Below are 6000 nucleotides of genomic sequence, written 5' to 3'. Positions count from 1 at the left end.
CTAGCATTCACCATACCTCTTGGCCACAAGGTCCACAATTTGTTGGTGCACTCTGTAAAAACTCCTTCCTTATATTTCATTTTAGTATCTGACAGTATCATCTGCTATTTCCCACAATGTGCAACACATACATGCATGGACATATATAGACTATAGCCTAAACGATTTCTTTCCTCCCCTTAATGACTTGAGTTTTCTCTCTTATGTTCCTACCCTTTTCAATGAATCAGCTTCGCATTTTCCCTTCATAAAAGAGGAAAAAATAATCATGTCCACAAGGATCTCAAAGACCAGGGAAATTTTCAAAAGGATGAACAAAAATTAGTGCCTGGTTTCCAATGAATTTCAGCAGAAGTTTATGACTTCACCATCCTTTGCACCTTTGAGAAACTTTGTAGTAATTTCTGGGATCCCGTTTGTTTATCTTGACCATCATTAAGTACATTACTGGAACAGGGCCTGTCTCATTCTTGTACCTATGTGGATACACTGCATAGCACAAGAATTAGTTGATTTTATGGTGGTTCTTATGGAAGATAACAGGCTGATGGATGTGTCCACTCTGTGGCTCACTTCCTTGCTAATTTTCTTGCATCCCTTACAGATGCCTTCTGGGTGAAGATGGCCATCAAGTTTTTATTGCTGGCAGCTACAGATGAGTTGCAAAATATCTAACTCAAGCTGGGGACTTTATCTTCCATCTTGGCCCCAGTGCAGGGCAGGGGGAGGAAGAGAAAGTCCAAAAACTGATAAAAAGACCTCAGATTATACCCTTCCCTGTCCAAACTCTCCCGTAGCACCGTGAGAAAGTTCCCGCTGCCTTTCCCAAATCAGGCAGGTGTTTCCTTAGGGGAGGTTTTGATGTCAGCAGGCAGAAGAATGACTGAAAGGCAAGAATAGGCATCCAGAGATACCTCAGTGGAAGGGGAAATGCTTTAACAGAAAGCAAGTTTTCATCATATGGTGACCTTTGCCATTTCATGTTAGAACCAGTTGGGAACTTGTCAAGTAACCAATTTATTTACCATTGGAAACACTGATTAATCAAGACTGAATCATGTGAACTGAAAGATTGGCTTCCTTGAGGGTTTGGCAGGGTGGGGACGGGATGAGATGGACATAAATATAATCTCTTTTTTTACATCTTTAAAATGAAAGACTTTCTCAGAGGAGCTGTACCAGAAGAATGTAAAAAGGGCTGAAATTAAGGAGGGCAAATAACAGTATAACCATAAACCTTCAAGCTGTAGGTTTGTTTCATTCCTGGATAGGGAGATGTATTCTCATCTGAGGATGGTTTAGATTTATGCACCTCTATCTTACAAACCTTACAAAGGGTGGTGTGTGGGACTCACCATGTCTCAGAGCCAGAGGATACTTCCAGAGCCCATGGGTCACCCATGGCTCTGTTCAGATGTAGTTTTGTGACTGTAAGTTACTTAATTTATGATAATTACTTGTCTTAGGAAAATCAAGTGTGGTTTATTTGCTCTCAGTTGCCCAGTAGGGATCAAGAATGCACCATAGCTTTCTGTAAGACCTCATGAGAATCTGTTTTCATAAACTCAGAGGAAAAAAGAGTTGCCTTCACTCCAACTACAGCAATAAACAGATTTTTGGGTACTGAGTCATTCAGCCACACAAGCCCCAAATGGTTTCGTATGTTGGCACATTGACTCTGTCTGTTCCAGACAGAAGTTCAACCCACTGCAGGAGGTCAGAACCACAACAAATACAAACAGCTCAGAGACAAAGCTTTACAAAGCTGCCTAGGGGAAAAAAACAATGTCTGCATATTGTTTTAGAGACCAAACTACCTAAAGCAAATATCCTAATCCAAGGGAAATTATATACTCCACGAATCTGATGGCACCAGATTGTTTCCTCTATGGTGTAGGGGGAGGGTTCTCCCAAAGTCTTCTCTTTACGAAAACCAAACTTTATAAGTTTATTTCACCTTCTAAAGCAAAAAACACATTGAACATATCAGCCTTCCTTTCATAATTGTTTTCTTCATTTATCTGCTTTTCATCCCACATTTTAACTGGTTACAATTGGAGCATGCTGGTTGATTTTAAAATATTGCTGATCCAAATAGCTTCACTTTGTTATAGGGGATCTATTTTTTAAATCTGTATTACCTTTTGGAAGTCTGTACATTTCTGTATATGGACTCCTTCATTTTGTTAAAACACACTATTTCACTTTAATTCAATATTTTTTGATAGGTCCAAAGAATTTCAGCAGGTTTGAAAGCAGCCTGTGTTACTTGTCTGTTCACACAGACCTTTCAGTTTTTTTGGTACTGCAGTGAGACCCACTGTTCTGCTATTACAAGAATTGTTTGCAAGATCTTCTTAAAGCTTCCTACATTTTCTACACTCCACTTCTCTTGGGGCAATATTAGGGGAAGGAGTATTTACAGGGAGGTGCTCGAGAGATTCAGAAACACCTGCAGATTTTCCTTAGATTCCATTAATCTTGCATGGAAAAACCTAGACAAGTACTGAATGCTCTGTAGTTAGCACAGATCTGGTGGCGGGTTGACTTGATATCGAGGAGTGTATTCCTTGGTCTAGGAAACAATAAACTTACAACCTCTTTCATGCCTCACTCCAATATTGCTTGAATGACAGCAGACTTCTCAAGCTGTTGATGGTGTGAGTAATTCCTTTAGAAAGTACAGGTTTATATTTCAGAAGTACTAGTTCCTGCATCTGCTTACTTCAGCTGATCTCAATTGCTTGTTGTGCTCTGCAGTATCCTGATCAAAGATGAGCATCTCCATCACCTATGGATGTGCATTGTTTTGTGATCTCATGATTTTGCTTTTCCTCAGCTCTGTACAATTTTAGCAATGATGCAGAGCTCACATACAAAACCTCCACTTCTTCCTCATATCACTAATGATCTGGCATCAGTGTGCATTTTAGGTTTTAATCTCTCCTATAACCAAGTGAGGGGTTTATCAATGAATTTTGTCAGTCAGGTGACTAGCATCCTTATGGAAAAGTTGGCATGGAAGATGGCAATGCTATTATTTCTCTATGTTACTCATGAGGTTCTTTAAAAGGCTGCTTTAAAACAAGCAAGCAAACAAACAAACAAAACCAGAGCATGCCCTAATTATCTTTCTTGCCTTGCTTTCCAACACTCCTTTTGTCCCCTTGGGTCAGAGGGGATGGGGGTTTGATCCCAGAGCACAGCAAAGGAAGAGAAGGTTGTTTTCCCATACTATTGTTCCTGAAGATGAAGTTCTGTAGTAAGGTTAGATGTCTGATGATGGCTAAAAACTGGGAGGATGAAACTGTGAACATTGACTATTCAGGGTAGAAAGAGCAAGCCCTGAGAACTGCAGAGTGCTTTATTTCTTAAAGTCTTTTAAATTTTATAGCTCATTTATGTTCCCATAGAATTAAATATGTGATAATGTAGTGTTCTTAATTGCAGTCTTCAGAGTAAATCCTGCCCTTTCTAAAGAAGTATCCCTTTGATACAGAAATAATTAATGAAGAATTATAATTTAGAAGACACCATCATATCCATCTAATCTGATGTGCATAATACCAGACCACAAAACCTTGCTAGCTATGTCTGCACCAAGCACTTAATTGAGTTTAAATAATAGTTTATCTTTAGCTCATTTCCAGATGACAGAGAGTCTTCTATATAACCAGTTAAACTGCTTCAATGGTTAATTACCTTCACAGTGAAAAAATGTATGCCACATTCCTACTCTGAGTTCACAGTAGCTTTGTTTCAAACTACCAAATCTCATTAAGCTTTGCTCTACTCAATTAAAGAATTGTCTGCTTCCTAAATTCTCTTCCCAATATAGATATTTGTAGACTATGATCAGTTCACCTCATAATCTACTTCTGGATAAACTGAATAGATTGAACTTCTTAAATCTCTCACAGTGAGACAGGTTTTTCCTCCTCTAAATCATGCTTGTAATTCTTTTCTGAATGCATTCTGATTCACCCACATCCCCTTTTGAAGTGTGGAAACCAGCACCATAAGACCATCTTCCACTAATGGTTCCATAACTCACCAAGAAACATTGCTTCCTTTCCATTTAATTCCCCTGCTTAGATGTTCAGGATTGCATTTGCCCTCTTAGTGACAACATTGGGTATCTATATGCACTTGAGTACCTACATGACCACAATGTTTTTTTCAGGAGACCTGCTTCTTTTGTGGTGTCCCTATATCCTTATGATCTAGGATACAGTAATACTAGTACAATTTCCTTCATCTGATGCTGCATTCCCAAATGTCCATTTTATGGCATCTTATGGGCACTAGGGTTGCAGAAATTTACAATCAAATGCAGCCTGAGGAATTCTCCCTTCTTTCTCTATGTTGGAGACTATCCACCAGGGAAGCCAGTAATGCCCTGAGCCACATCGTCCCAACACGTTTCTCAGCCAGCAGCTCCAGAGTCTAGGCCAGGCACTTGGGCAGACTCAAGAGTTTAGGAATCCTGATTTCCCATCCTTTAAGGCCACCTCTCATCTCCAGCACTTCTACAAGGAGTGTGCCTACAGAGCACACTGCAGGGTTGTGATACCCTACCTAGCTTTCACAAAATCACAGAATCACAGAATTGTAGGGGTTGGAAGGGGCCTCTGGAGATCATCTAGTCCAACCCCCCTGCCAGAGCAGGGTCACCTAGAGCAGGTTGCACAGGAACACATCCAGGTGGGTTTTGAATGTCTCCAGAGATGGAGACTCCACCACCTCTCTGGGCAGCCTGTTCCAGTGCTCTGCCACCCTCAAAGTAAAGAAGTGCCTCCTCATGTTTAGGCGGAACCTCCTATGCTCAAGTTTGTGCCCATTACCTCTTGTCCTGTCCCCAGGCACCACTGAAAAGAGCCTGGCCCCATCCTCCTGACACCCACCCTTTAAGTATTTATAAGCATTGATAAGGTCCCCCCTCAGCCGTCTTTTTTCCAGACTGAAAAGGCCCAAGTCTCTCAGCCTTTCTTCATAAGAGAGATGTTCCAGTCCCCTGATCATTCAAAACCTTCCAGTTTACTGAAGACACTGATTGTAAAGCAGCAACAGGAGGTAAATTCAGTAATATAAAGTAACCTTCTGATTTCTTCTTTCTCTCCCTGAAGAGATTATTCTTGCCAACAGAAGTACTTTGTGAGAGCTAAGTATTTATTGTTCTTTCGAGATCAAATTCTACTTCAGCTGACCCTGTTTACATGTCCCTCCTCATCCTCATTTATCTGGCAAATTTCCCAAATTCTGTTGCGGGAGAATAAAGTCATCTGTTCCTCTTGAAAGAGCAATTGTTGAAATTCTGCAAAAATGCAAGGAGGAGTGGACAAAAGAAAGGGTGAGAAGAGAATTGAGGTTCAGGACATTTCATGAAAGCCCTCCACTATTTAGTGTCATTACTAACTCTACAACCTGAGGCAATTTATTAAGAGTTTGAAAAAGCAGCTTAAAGAGCAGGATGTGAAGATTTCCATTGGAAATAGATGACTACTTTAAAGGTTGCAATTGGTTTCTAAAGAACAGGCTAGATGAAAATTGCAAGAGGTGAATAGCTACTGAAATCTGTGGGCTGGGGGAGGGGAAGAAAATTGCCACCTACTTGAAATAAATAGCTCTTCTAAAATCATGGATTTTAAATTTTAAAATTGTTTTGTTCTGTGACATACAGAAGGATGTATTTAGAGTTTTTTTCAACTTCTCCAAACAGGCGACATTTGCCTAGAAAATAATTTCCATATAAAAATATGATAATGTAATTATTCTAACTGGTATTTTCTATCATTTGATGCCCTATTCATAATATTCTCTCATATTTTGCAGCAATGTTAGCTATCCATATGAACTCCATCTGTGTTACAAGACAAAGAGGACTTTAACAGAAACTGAGCCACTGCTCTATCTTTCCACTAGCTTTTGCTTTAAATTGATGCAAAGAACCCTTGCCAGAAATGTCAGAAATCAAAAAGGTTATGGTTGCTAATGTTACTA

This window comes from Larus michahellis, chromosome W (assembly GCF_964199755.1).
Source record: "Larus michahellis chromosome W, bLarMic1.1, whole genome shotgun sequence".
Classification (NCBI taxonomy): domain Eukaryota; kingdom Metazoa; phylum Chordata; class Aves; order Charadriiformes; family Laridae; genus Larus; species Larus michahellis.
The sequence above is the reverse complement of the archived record's forward strand: the minus strand, read 5'-3'. Positions refer to the sequence as shown.